This window comes from Alexandromys fortis, unplaced genomic scaffold, assembly GCF_014885135.2.
Source record: "Alexandromys fortis isolate MF-2015 unplaced genomic scaffold, M_Fortis_MF-2015_v1.1 scaffold_208, whole genome shotgun sequence".
NCBI classification, from domain to species: Eukaryota; Metazoa; Chordata; class Mammalia; order Rodentia; family Cricetidae; genus Alexandromys; species Alexandromys fortis.
In genome coordinates, this window is record NW_026068082.1 from 2,653,645 (window position 1) to 2,667,927 (window position 14,283).

At 42.3% G+C, this 14,283-nt stretch overlaps 1 pseudogene; it reads right to left on the bottom strand.

Moving 5' to 3' along the window:
- Window positions 1-3,613: 3,613 nt before the first annotated feature.
- LOC126488513 (killer cell lectin-like receptor subfamily B member 1A) lies at window positions 3,614-13,772 on the bottom strand (annotated as a pseudogene).
- Between the last annotated feature and the right edge of the window lie 511 nt (window positions 13,773-14,283).

Consider the following 14,283-nt stretch of genomic DNA (forward strand, 5'->3'; position numbering starts at 1 on the left):
TCTAACTGAAATATATATCTATATATCTAGAAAATCTAACTAACATGACTACAAACTTGACTATTATTAATGATTATCCATTAACAACCTATATGCATTACATTTTTAAATGAACTACATGACCACAATACCTCAATCAAGATCAGAAACACATATACATATAACAAAATTGACCTTAAATTTAAATCACTAAAGCAAAATCCATATCAATGTAAATTATTCATACCTATATCAATCACTGGAATTTTGCCTTCTCTAATACTTTATATAAACATAATCATATAAAGCAAAGTGCTTGTGTTTGATTCTTTTTAGTAGTGAACACCTGGTTTTCAGTTTCTAAAATTCTTCAGAATTTCCAGTAGATGAAGAGGAAATTTCAGGATACATAAGTGAAAAGATAAGATATTGTTACTGTTTATGTTCTATGCATTCATGTATGAACCCACTTCAGCCTGTTAAGACAAATAGATTCCATGAATTAACTATCAGTCTATGTCATCCTATAGTGCTCCTTAGTGTCCCAAGTGACAAATTGAAGCAAGTCAGCAGCAAATCCCAGTGGGGATTTCCTCTCCTGTGTTCCTCATGAAAAGCACTGCTAATGAATAGAGATGTCTGACTCTAAGCATCTGAACAAAGCCAAGCAAAGGCAGAGGAATAACAGTAGGCCTTGGAATTCGATTGGTTGCTGGTTGAAAAACTTTGCTCAGAAATGTTAAACTGTTGTATTGGATAGTTTTATGTCAAGTTGACAAACACTGAAGTCATTTGAGGGAGAGAGAACACCAATTAAGAAATTGCTTAATGGCAGGGCAGTGATCGTGCACACATTTGATCTCAGCACACTCTGGAGGCAGAAACAGATGGATCTCTGCGTGTTCGAGGCCAGCCTGGTCTGCAGAGTAAATTCCAGGACAGGCTGCAACGCTACAGAAAAGCCCTATCTAAACAACAAAAACAAAACAAAACAAAAAATAACCAACTTTCATGAGATCAGGCTGTAGGCAAGCCTGTAGGACATTTCCTTAATTAGTGATTTAGCAGGAGGGCACAGCCTTTGTGAGTGGTGCTATCCCTGGGCTGGTGGTCCTGGGTTCTATAAGAAAGCAGGCTATGTAAGCCATGGGAAGCAATCCAGTAAGCAGAATCCCTCCATGGCCTCTGAATCAGCTCCTACCTCAATGTGTCTGCCCTGTTTAAGTTCATATCCTGGCTTCCTTTGGTGATGACCAGTGATATAGGAGAGGAAGTCAAATAAAACCTTTCTTCAACTAGCTTGTTGATCACGGTGTTCCACTGCAATAATGAAATCCCATTGAAGACAGTGGTTACAGGTTACCCACTTTCCAGTGTCATTTGCAGGGAATTTAGGATGAAGGCAAAAGCACACATGCACAGCATGCTCTGATTTCATTTTCCCAGGCCTGTGAGAAGGGGCCTCAAGGTGGTGCTGGGGTAATGCACAGCAGTGCAGCCAAACTTGGGGTTCAGCTCTATCAGTGGATTACCCACAAATGTTGACAAATCATTCCACACTCTGCCTTATTATTTGAAAAATAGTTCTCTTGAAAAAGTCACTGTTGCTACCTTGCTACCCAGTTTAGGAACAGGATTGCATCCATTATCACCAACCATATATGTAAATAAAATATGTTGCCAATAGCCAGGCCACAGTGGAGTGTTTGCAGGTTTTTGGTTCCTCTTTCAAGGAGTATTAAAGTAGCTGGGGAACTTTATCTAGAGCAAGGCTGTAGTACAGATTAGAATACACAGTAAAGAGGACTTCCAGCAGCTGGAGTGAGTACTTTAGGGCACTGAGTGTTGCTTGGAGCTTCCTTTTAGGGGGTACAAAGGAGGAGGAGTTTGGTTACTAGGAGCTTAATGTGGGTGGTTCTCTTTTTTGGCAGCCAACCCTTCCCATAACACGTTTGTAGCAGAATATTTGTTTAATTATGTTAAGATGTGCTGTTGTTTTACCTCGCCTGCCTGAGATACCTGATTGGTCAAATAAAAGCTGAATGGCCAATAGCAAGGGAGGAGGTATAGGATAAACTTCTTAGTAGGAAGACTAAGTAGCAAAAAGAATTTAGGGGTGAGGGAGAAAAGAGATGCCAGGGAGATGCCAGGGGCCAGGCAGATGCAGAGGATTCAGGAATGTAGGACATACAAAAAGAAAGAAAGAAAATAAGAAATAAAGAAAGAAAGAAAGAAAGAAAGAAAGGTAAAACCCCCCAAGGCAAGACATAAGATGAAGAGAAACAGGTTAAATTAAGTTAAAGAGCCAGTGGGACATGCCCAAGATAAGACAGAGAATTCACAATTAATAATGTCTCCGTGGTCAAAGAAAACAGCAACTCCACACGTCTGTTGTTAATAATACACATGTTCAGCTGTGCTAGGATTACCATGGTAAATAGGAGATTCCCTCTACTGCTTCACTTCTTCTGGACACAGTTTACCTTATTGAATGTGCACCCCATGTCAGTCTAGACCAGACTGACCCATATTCCCCAGATACATTAATAATATGTTTAATTAGAAACTGTCAATGTTTGATGGCGCGTGGGGGATGAATAACTTTTTCCATTGGTTAAAGTGGGCTTGCAGTGCCGTTCTATGGATGTGGTGGTCTTGGGTGCTAGCAGATTGCTAGGTGTGTTGTTTAGAGAGTGGTGTGTGTGGACATAGCTTGTAGAGTAGAGGAACTGAGGGTGTCAAGTGCATTACCAGAAGAGAGGTATGTGTATGACTAAAATGAATTAGATGCCGCGTGACTAAATTGTTTTCTGTGTTTGCCGGCCTCACAGGCAAATATGTTCACTCTAATTCCAAGAACAGTGTTGTCGTTTTTGATTAACTCACTTTCTCCCCATTGACTTTTCTGCTGTTTTGAAAATCACCATGACCAAGATGTCCTACATAAGAAAGAGTTTATTTTGCATTTTGGTTCCAGAGGATTAGAGTCCATAATGGCAGGAAGAAGGCAGGAAGAAGGTGGCTGGAGCAGAAAGCAGAGAGCTCATGTCAGGAACTGAAAGCATACAGCACAGGAGACTACAAGTGAGGTTTTTAGTCTCAAAGGCCACCTGTAGGGACACTTCCTCCAGCAGGGCTGCACTCCTAAACCTTCCAACAGAGTGCCACCAAATGGAGACCAAGTGATAAAATGCCTAAGGCTGTGGAGGACATTTACCATTTCATCCACCACACCCAGGCTGGCCTTGAACTCAGGATGCTCGTGGCTCAGCCTTCCCAGTGACATTCATTTGGGGTGTGTGCCATCAGTCCCCATATTAAGAGCATTTTAATAATGATTATGCAAGTGATCTTCTGTGCTGTTTGCAGATGACTTCATATGCAGAGAGTGAGGATAAGAACCCAGTGCTCCTCAGCTGTCTGGACTTCTGTCCACAGAGCACTTCTCTGAAATACACATCCGTGTCTCTATCCTCTCTTCAGAACAAAGACACAGAACACGGGCATCTGTAGGAGTCACAGTGGTTTTAGAGTCTATTCTTCGTGTTTCCAACTGTGTACTGTTTGGGCCGACAGTCTAGACAGAGAGAGTGCAGAGATCTGTATGATAAAGGAAACGAGGTGAAATTCAGTATCAGGAGTCGTTACACCTGGTTTCAGAGATGTTTTAGTTTCTTCTGGCAGATCCACTTGTTTTCTGAATCACAGTTCTCAGAAACCATCTTGCGCTTTGAGACAGTGACACAGCTGTTTCTTTTAGCATCACCGATGATGTTGAATCTGAGGAGGAAGAGAACAGGCACTCTTAGTGTTTAGTATTTTCTCATAAATGTCTTGTCATTGCTTTCCTGTGGAATTTAAAGGAAACAGGAGAATACACAGTTGTCAAGTATAGTAAACACAGACATAATGTTATAAATATTGATGACAGGGCTGATTCTAAAACCTGCTATTTTTTCACTGGCAAAAAACCCTTTCAGCAACAATGTTCATAATGATGAATATAGGAGAGGTGGTTTGAAGGGATGGAGACCTCCTCATTCCACTACTAACATGTCATGTGACTTCCTCTTTCAACTACTAACATGTCATGTGACCGCCTCATTCCACTGCTAACATGTCATGTGACCTTCTCATTCCACTACTAACACGCCATATAATGAGCTTCTTTTTCTTTTTTTAGTTTCAGTGTTCTTCTATAAACATGGTTTGGCTGGTTAGATGGCTCAGTGGTTAAATCACTGAATGCTCTTACAAGGACCTGTGTTCAGTTCCCAGCACCCACATGGCAGCTCACAGTGTCTGTAACTCCAGTACCAAGAAATCTATACCCTCTTTTAGCTTCCATGGACACAGGCATTCACTTGATACACATACCCACATGTAGGAAAACACATGAACCAAAAATGAATAAATTTCTAAAAAAAGATTAAAAGCAGAAAAGGATGAATGCATACACCGTAATGACTGCTCTTTCCCTTTAAAAGACAAACCATGCCCACTCCCTCCCCAATCATTAGGCAAGTTGATCTTCAGCTTCTAGTGAGTCCCTTCTCTTTTCTATGCCTCCCCTGAAGAGGCAAATTCTGTCTCTCTTTTCCCCACTACTCCCCTTCCCCCTTTGTTCCTCTCTCTCTCTTTTCTTTTGTTTTCTCTTTCTCTCCCTCTCTCTCTCTCTCTGTTCTTTCCCCTTCGCCCCTTACCCCTTATCCACTTTTCTTTCATAACCCACTAAATAAATATCCAACCTCACTCTGCATAACATGCCTATCCATGTCTCTGTCTCTGGTCTGCTACCTGGCTCCCTATCTGGTATCAGCTACCTGCAGAGACCTGCAGCTTGGTCTCATGGCATGCCCATCTGTCTGTCTCTCCTCCTAGGACTGGCTGCACCATCGAGGTCTCTCTCAGCTCCCTGCCTGGGACTCATGGCCCACTGCTGCCACTTGGGGAACTGCTTCATCTTTGCCTGGGACTGGCTGCTCTCAGACCTGCTGCCCACTGCCTGATACCACTTTGGGGATTTGAGGCATGGTCTCATAGCTCTCTACCTGTTGCAGCAACTCAGAAATCCTCATATTTTACTTTTAACATTACACACACAAACACACACACACACATGTGGTTTAACTAGCTAATGTTTGGAGAAGTATTGAGATATACCTGAATGGGTGACAACTGTAACACACAGTAGGTGCTCAATGAATGTGTCCAGTATACGGAGTGAGCTCACAGGGTCTAGATCACAGAACTGGATGCAGGGAAGGAAAGATGCTCAGCTCATGAGACTCATAGTCATCATTCCCTTCATTCTCCTCCCTTAGGATGGCAACTACTGATTAACACATGGGTTTCAAATGTGCATGGCTCCCATGGCCCCATGCTGGTGGAAACACAACTAGAATCCAAGTGCTAACACACAGTATCAGGGTTTACTGTAAGGCAGAGATGAGTTCTAAGCACACTCAAAGTTCTTAAAAGAAGGTGGCATCTGACAGTGGCCAGGCTCCTCACTGGTGTCCTTCGTTTGTTTAGTTCTTAGTGGAGACCTTGAGCTTGAGCTGTGCATCTGATGCCATCCTAGTGGTCAGCCTGCAATCCAGCCACGATTTCCCTTGGATTCTTCCACCCTCAGGGTCTGTCTTCAGTTCTCAGCATCAATTCCCTGTGGCTGATCTGTTTAGACAAGGACTTCCTTTCGCAATCCCTTTAATGCCTCCCAGGCCTTCTCCTGCTGGACTCCTGGAGAGTTCTCTGACATTTCTTATTAATCCCCAAATAACCCTGTTGGGGAAACTGTTATTCTCTCCCTTTCCCTTACCTGAAGCCAGGGTCAGAGAGTTAAAGCAAAGGCGGGGCTTCCTTGACTGACACTTCTACTGAGCACAGCAGCCTCCAGGCTTCTCAATCCCTTTAGTCTAATCACAGAGACAGTTTGTCCTCAGAGTAAAGGACAGAGCAGCCGAGATTTATCCATACACTTCACATACATTTCTATACTCTATGCCAACTTTTTATGTTGATCAATTTCTATGCTTTATAAATGGTCATTACATTTTAAGTAAATTTAAATCAACATTTTACATTTCAATCTCATGTGTTCTGAATAACAAGAAGTACATTTTCTTGTAAGGTTTGCTTGTTTATTCAAGCAAGATTAATAAACAACTCTCAATATCCCTTCTGAAAACCTCATAGAGAGCAGTGTATAGGAATTTGACTGAATACTACATACTTTTGCTAATGAAGGGAATGAATATTATGTTCTTGCAATGCAAAAAATCATGAATTCTGCTAAAATATATATTTAGTTCTGAAATGTCAGGTCTCTCATTGCAGAGTTACCACGGTGATCTCAACAATAAGAAAGTGACAAGAAACCTAAGAGCTAATGGCTTCTTTCTGAGCCACAGCACATACAAATATACTTTTGATATTCAATACCAAAAGAGGTCATGTGAAGGATAGCTGTCACAGTGTTAAGAGGTGACTGGATCATGGGAGCAATAACCCCATCAAGGAATTAACCCATTGCTGAGTTACCACCAAACAAACTGAGGCCTTCTAGAAAGATGTCAGTCATTGTGTGGTGGCAACTTTTGAAGCGCAAATCTCTGCTTCTCATCCCATGCCAGGGCTTGCCATCTCCTCTCCAACCTGCCCACCTTGAGGTGAGCAACTTTGCCTGAATTTGTACAGCATTTCTGCACAGCCACAGGGCCAGCAGCAATGCAGCAAGATGAAGATGGACTGAAGCCCCTGAACTGTGAACCAAAATGATTTTCCTTTCTTGTTTATCTTGACTAAGGTCTGTTTTCATCACAGCTCCTCAAATAATTGTAGCTTTCACAACACCAGCTAAGCTACACTGCAGCCTGTGAATTGAGGTCATTTCTCTCAGCTGACAAAGCTCCCTGCTGACACTGCCTTCCCTTCCCCACTCACTCTTCCTCTGCTGGCTGTGACCTGAGCTATTGGCTTCACTGCACACTAAGGCTCATTTCACCTCAGCATGGAAAGGACCACTCAAGAAATTCTTTGAAAAATATAAAAAATATTAGAGTGACAAAAGAAAAATTCCTTCTGCCTACAGGCTCTATCTAAGTAGGCATTTTAAAAGGCATTCTCCATTGTGTAAATGTACCACATTTTTCTTATCCAATCTTTGGTTGAGAGGCATTTAGGTTGTTTCCAGGTTCTGGCTATGACAAACAATGATGCTTTGAACATATTTGAACACATGTTCTTGTGGCAGGATTGAGCATCTTCTGGATGTATATGCCAAAGTGGTATTACTGGGTCTTGAGGAAAGTTGTTTCCTAATTTTCTGAGAAATCACTGTACTGACATCCAAAGGGGCTGTACTAGCTTACATTCTCACCAGCAAATGTTCCCTTTACCCCACAACCTCTCCAGCATAAGTTGTCATCAGTGTATTTGATCGTGGCCAATCTTACAGGTGTAAGATGGAATCTCATTTGCATTTCTCTGATGACTAAGGATGTTGAATATTTCCTTAAGGGCCATTCAGCCATTTTGGATTCCTCGGTTGACAGTTCTCTGTTAGGTCTGTACTCGATTTTTTTTTTTAACTACACAGCAGAAAAAAATCACGGCATCTTGAATTTTGCAGGCAAATGGATGGAGGTAGAAAAGAACATTTTGAGTAAGGAAACCCACACCCAGAAAGACAATTATCACATGTACTCACTCATATGTGGTTTTAAAACATAAAGCAAAGAAAACCAGCCCACAAATCACAATCCCAGACAACCTAGACAACAATGAATGAAGACACTAATAGAGACTTAAATAGATCTAATCTACATAGGTAGTATAAAAAGACAAGATCTCCTGAGTAAATTGGGAGCATGCAGACCTTGGGAGAGGGTTGAAGTTTAGGGGAGAGGCAGGAAGAGGAGAAGAGAAAATGTAGAGCTCAATAAAAATCAATAAAAAAGAAAAAAATTGTTATGAAGACATTTAACCTATGAAAAAATACATTTTCTTTCCTAAGAAGTTAGTTTAGTCCCTAGCCTTAGGAGTCCATTGTATACATACATACATACATACATACATATACACATACATACATGCAGACATATACACATGCACACTTGACCTTATAAAAGGCTAGAAACTTTTTATGCATGAATATTTTAAGCCACCTTTGGGATCATATTTTCAAACCCTTCTGAATATCTTTAATCTTTGGTATCATTATTAGAGACCTGAGATGACCTGAAATGAATATTTGAGTGAGTTCCTCTAATACTTACACATCAGAACTTAAAGTGGAGCCGTTTATCCATCTCCAGTTCTCATCTGGCAATGAGTAATTTAGTCCAATCCAAAATGAAATGCCATTTTCCTGTATTGAATCCTTTATGAATCTCTACAAACAAAGCAGAGGAGAGGACTTAACCTGAGCCTGTGTGCTGTGACTTGTATTCCACATCCTCCCGACACCTAGGTCAAGTGTCACCTGCGTCTATCCTGAGTCCTCAGCACAGTTCATTCTTCCTCCCTTGAAGAATCTGTGCCCAGAATTTACGATCCTAGAACACTCACCTTACATATGTAGTTGGTGGCTCACATGTCCCTCTAGTCTCTCAGACTATGAGCTTCAATAATGTAAAGTCTCCACTGCCTTTGCGTGGAAGAGTTGTGAAGTCTAGAGACGTTGGTGCAGCTTCAGAGATGTGTTAACATCTCTGTTTTATAAAATAACTCACCAGTTCTTCTTGGTCCTGAATGAGCAGCAAAGTGGCTCCTTTTCTAGCGCAGTCAGATAGACTTTCCCTCCAAAAACAGTTCTCTTGAGAAAACTGTAGGCATTTATTTTGGTATGTCATCCTGCCATAGGGGCACCTTAGCTGAACTGGACTGTCTGAAGTGAGGAACAGACAGGGTAAATTTCCACTCTGTCCCTGCTGCACCCAGCCAGTTACACACAGTAGTTGCTTTGCTAACACACACGTTTAGTAACATGTACTGGGATGAGATTAATGTTATGACAAAAAGATATACAAACAAAAAGGAATTCATTTTCCTTTCTATCAGTAAACTAGACAGAGCTAACTTTAACACATTTGTTAAAACAAATATTCTATTAGGATATTTTAAAGTTATTGGTCTAGTGTGATGTGATAGCGTTGGAGGCAGCATGACAAAGTGATTAATATCTCAGGAGTCAAGGTTACATTGTTTCAAAGAAGTTCCCAGCAGTATCAACTACCAGTCATGAGACCTTGATAAGTTTCTATACTGCAATTTTTTCTAATGTAAGACGATGGTGCTGTCTTCCTGGGTGAGAGTTTGCAGCCTCTGCTCAAGTAAGCCCTGGTAAATAGCAAATGTCAGCTGTTATTCTTGGGAAAATCAAGCTGCAAAAATTAGGTGCTGTGGAACAATGGTTTTACCCTGTAAAGATTTGCTTCTTGTACTTGTTTAATAATAAAGTGCTGATTGGGCAGTAGCCAGGCAGGAAGTAGAGGTGTGGCGACCAGGGAGGAGGAAGAGGTAGGGCAATGAGAACAGGAGAATTCTGGGAAGAGGAAAGATTCAGTCTGCAGCAGTCACCCAGAAGTATAGGACACAGATGGGAATCCCTCGCTGATGAAAGGTACCAAGCCACGCGGCTGACACAGACAAGAATTATGGGTTATGATGTAAGAATTAATTAATAAAAAGCCTGAACTAATAGGACAAGTAGTTTATGATTAATGTAGACCTATGTGTATTTCTTAGGGATATAAACCTTGGTCAAGGATTACCTGTTGAGCCAGCTGCGATCCTTGGAATATCCTCTCTGCATTTTTCTATTGATGGCTTTTGTATTAAGACTCGCACTAGCAAAGAAGAAAACAAATAGAGAGGATTAAATACTGAAGAGAATGGTGGAATGGGTGTTTTTCTTCCCACTTCAGGAAATCGAGTTATTTCAGCAAAGCTGAACATAAGTACTGAGGGTAAATGATCAGCCACTGAGGAACCAGTTTGGGGATAGAATGTGTAAACAAACAGGAAAAGCACAGAACATGTGATTTCAGACCACTGTTGAGGCCACATATCATCTAATGGCCTTACAGAATCTCTTAGCTTCCCACACTCTTGTCTGAATTCCCATCTTCAGAACGAGTATTATCACACTGTTTCCAAGGAAGGCAGCTCACTGCCGCTGGAGTTCAGAAGCCACTTAATAAATTAAACACTTGAGCCTTTTAGTTTACTACCTTGTTGTTTATGTCACAATCAAGACTTGTTTTTGTTTTTTTATGTTCTGGATGGACATGTGTTTTGGGTGCTTAGAGTCAGCTGAGAACACACACAGACACCACATTTTCAACACAAAAGAGATTTATTAACCTGTGGTGTGTGAGGAGGGGCTGTCTCTTGATCTGGCATAGACAGCAGCAGGTGTTTTTGCAGGACTGGGTTGTTAAGGAGAAAAGGGGAAGTCTGTGTTAGGATGAGTTGTAAGTCCTGATTGGACAGGTTAACCATTGTAGCCAAATAATTAACTTTGATAGCTGGGCCTTGGATGTTGTGAACATTGTATCTTGGTGCTCAGCCTCAAGAGGATTCCATGGCCAAATAGAGGAACGGACTGGACTTGGGGTCTAGTTTATGAGTGTAATCTTGAAGTTCAGAGAGAGGAAAGGGAAAAGGGCAAAACCTGCAAGTGCCATGTTTGCCATGCATGGTTCTGCGAGAGAGCCCTTCATGTGTAATGGCCCCTAACGGCCCTTAGGAAAACTCAGAAGCACAGGAATGGGAAGCTTCTGCACTGCACATGGGACACTGTCCTGTAACTACTCATGCCATTGACCATCCCCCAGCTCAAGGGGACAAAGCACGTGAAGACGACCTGATATCTAGAGGAGCAATTCTGAAGCTAAAGCTCTCGCCTCACTTACCTAAAGCACTCAGTCCAATCACGATCAAGAGAAGAAGGATGAGCCCAGCACAACTGAGTTTCAGAGCCAACCTGTGGGAACGTGGGCACCGGCAGGCATCTGTGAAGTTAAACATCTGGTTACTTTCTTAAGTCAGTTGAGTACATCTGGGATGAAAGTTAAAGGTGGTTTGGATTAACGTGGACAACTGGATTCAAGTAGAGGGTGGGCTGCGGATGTGAGGGTTTCTCTGCCAACTTAAAGCTGATTCCATGAGCTGAATTCTGCATTATGTTCAGCTGTTTGCTCTGATAAAGCAGGACTAAAAATGAATGCTCATGCACGTCATGGTAGATGTGAAGATGTGTTGAAAACCATTAAGCGCTGTAAATCAAACAGCACGTTCTTTTGTGGGAATGGAGTCTCTAAGGAGCACCTTCTTTTATCCAAGAGATATGTTTGATGCTCACTTTTGTGGTATTTGTGACTTTTGATGCTATGGCATGTGATTATATTCTTGAATATGGGGTCTGCTTCACTGAGGTCTACAATGTTCTTCTCCAACTTGGATTAAAGTTATGGCATCCAAGGAGCGGATTCTCATGAGTCCACACCATATTTTCAGTATTTCAATTGAGTTAGCTCCTCCTTTGGGTGAGTTCTAAAGCCCCCTAATGGACAGATGATCTGGAAGTTTGGCTAATACCACACTACACACACAAGCACATGCACACACATGCAAACTAAAACCATACAACAATGTGTGCATGTTGCCTTCACAGTGCTCTTTCCTTAAATATAGTACATTGATAATTGCTTTAGCTGTGCTCTGTTCTGTTTCTGAGAGAGAGTTCTCCATTGGACCATGCTGACCTCTAACTCTCTGTGTGGCTGAAGATGACCTTGAGCTCCTCATTCTGCTGCCTCCACTTCCCGAGTGATGGGAATCTGTTGGTTGGGCCTGCAGTCAGATGCTGCAGTCTACCACAGCCTGGCAGCTTTCTCTAGGGTTTGAAACATGGAGGAATCCCTTTCCCTCCACTGAGATTTCCTGCTCTCTACCTTCCCCTAGCTGGAGGATGTCTCTTGGCTGGGAGGACTATCCTAAGAAAGCTATCTCCAAGCCTGGAATCCTGATTTAGCTTCAGCATGACCCTTGGCACAGTTTCCTGCTAGAAGCCTTTCTCCTGTTGCTCTTAAGGTAACTGTGACTTGTATTAGGAGCTTTGTTATAGGACTCTGCTGCCACATATGAAGCCTTATGACAGGAGCATGCTGCTTAATACAAATTAGGGTTTGTCCCCCAGACTCCCCAATTTTATATATTTCCTATACTCTGGAATAAAGCTGAGCTGATTTGTCAAAATCTGGAGGTCTGTCTCTGTCCTACTGACAGCCATCTAAACCCTGTTGTCCACTTCTGCTCTTTCCACCCCATGGACCAGTGCAGCCAGCCACCCAAGGAGAAGCAGAACAGCAGGATTCTAGGTGTGCACCAGCCAGAAGTGGTCAGCATGTAGAGAATAAGAGACTAAGAACTCCTCCACTCTAAATGGGTCATCTGCATCCCATCCCATCTTCAACCAAGGCTCAGGTATTATCACAAAAGGGGGCAGAATGACCATAGATCCAGAATTACTGGATAACCACAAGGAAACACTGTCTTCTGGACATAAGAGGGTAGTTACAGAGATGAACTTTTTGGCGTGCACAAGACCTTCAAAAGCTCAAGTCTGAAAAAGATTGTGGGGGAGTTGGGCGTAAGGTTCCACCCCAGCCTGGGAACATATTGACAGGGGATGGCAGCTAGGAGTGGGGGAGTCAGTTTTCTTCCAATATACAGTCCCTAAGAAGCAACCTATGCTCCAGGACATGGCCTTCTCCCCTGCAGACGCTGGCAGGGCTGACTGGAGTCAGTGAGAAATCAAACCACAACCCTTAAGCTCTTTAAGTCCCTTCCACTTTTACAGGTATAGACAGGTAAAAGAAAGACATTCTTGTGCCTACCACAAATAACTGGCTTCGACAAATCTTTCTTATAGTTACCAAAATACCCCACTTTCTCCAGACCCTTTGAACAGATAATAATGAAGCTTATTTGGTGACTCAAAGACTTTTTTTCTCAATAAAAATCTGCTAATTTAACAGTTCTTGAAAAGCATCCTTTAAAAGTTGTTATTTGCATTCTTGGCACAATATAGAAAGATTACATTTAAAGCATTGCAGCATTCTATAAGGAAGCTCAGTTGCATCACGGAATCTCATACTATACATGGCCATTTTAGATTTAATTTCTGCCTCAGTGTCTGTCTCTCATCACTCATTCCCATACATCATCATATCCTTCATATTTGTCTCACGTCAGTCTTCCACATTAGTTCTCAAATCTTTCCCCCAGATTTAAATCTTCTGGCAGACAGGGTGCTGATTCCAACAGTTCTCATTTCTAGTATGCCATGGAGCTGAGTCTTAGTGTTTGTGTTCTACAGAGAAGATTGGACCAGGCAAGATGCTTTATGGTGAAATCTCTCTGCTAGAAGTATCTCTTTCCTTGTAATGTAAAGCACCCCTTCTTCAGGGTCTTGTGACAGAAGCTGAAGAGAAGGGCTGCCATGTCTCACATTAACTGACTGAACTGGTGTACATGAGTTTCTTATCTCTAAAGTTGTGAGCATCTACTCTCTTCAGCATGGACAGAGAAATGCTCACGTTCAAAGCAACAACAAAACTGTAAGAGAAAACCACATCCCTGGAAGATATTCAAATGCCAGAAGGAGAAATAAAGCTACTGACCTGAGGGACGAGATGGAGGCGATGCACACGGAGGCCCTGGAGTGGGGTTTTGCACCCTGTAGCAGACCCTTGGTGTGTCCATTGCGAATGGGAGCTGTGACACTGAAGTGGTGAACAGCGACACACTCCTACTTCTGTAAGTGACAGGATCAAAGGGACGTGCCTCGTGAATGCTCTGATGTGTGTGTCCACACCCACTCACGCTTGCCTCTGAGGGTTTCTAGGTAGTTTTGACCTGGGTGTCTGTCCTGCTCACACAGCTTACACACTGGTATCTTTTTTTCTCTTTTTCTTCATTCTTTTCTCATACAATAGATCCTGACTGAAGTGTTCCCTTCCTCCCCTCTTCTTAGTCTCTCCCTGCCCCAGCCTCATCTCTCGCTGGCTTCATTTTCCTTCAGAAAAGAGCACATTCACAGTGATATCAATGAAGGCAAGAAAACAACATGTATTAAGAGTAGTCATAATTCCCCAAATCAAACCTTGATGAGGCAGCCCAGCAGGAGGACAGTGTCCCACAGGGGACAAAAGAGGTAGAGATGCCTTTAATTCCCACTGTTAGGAGTCCTGCAGTAATCCCAAGCTGAACCACCACAGCATGTGTCCACAGGGC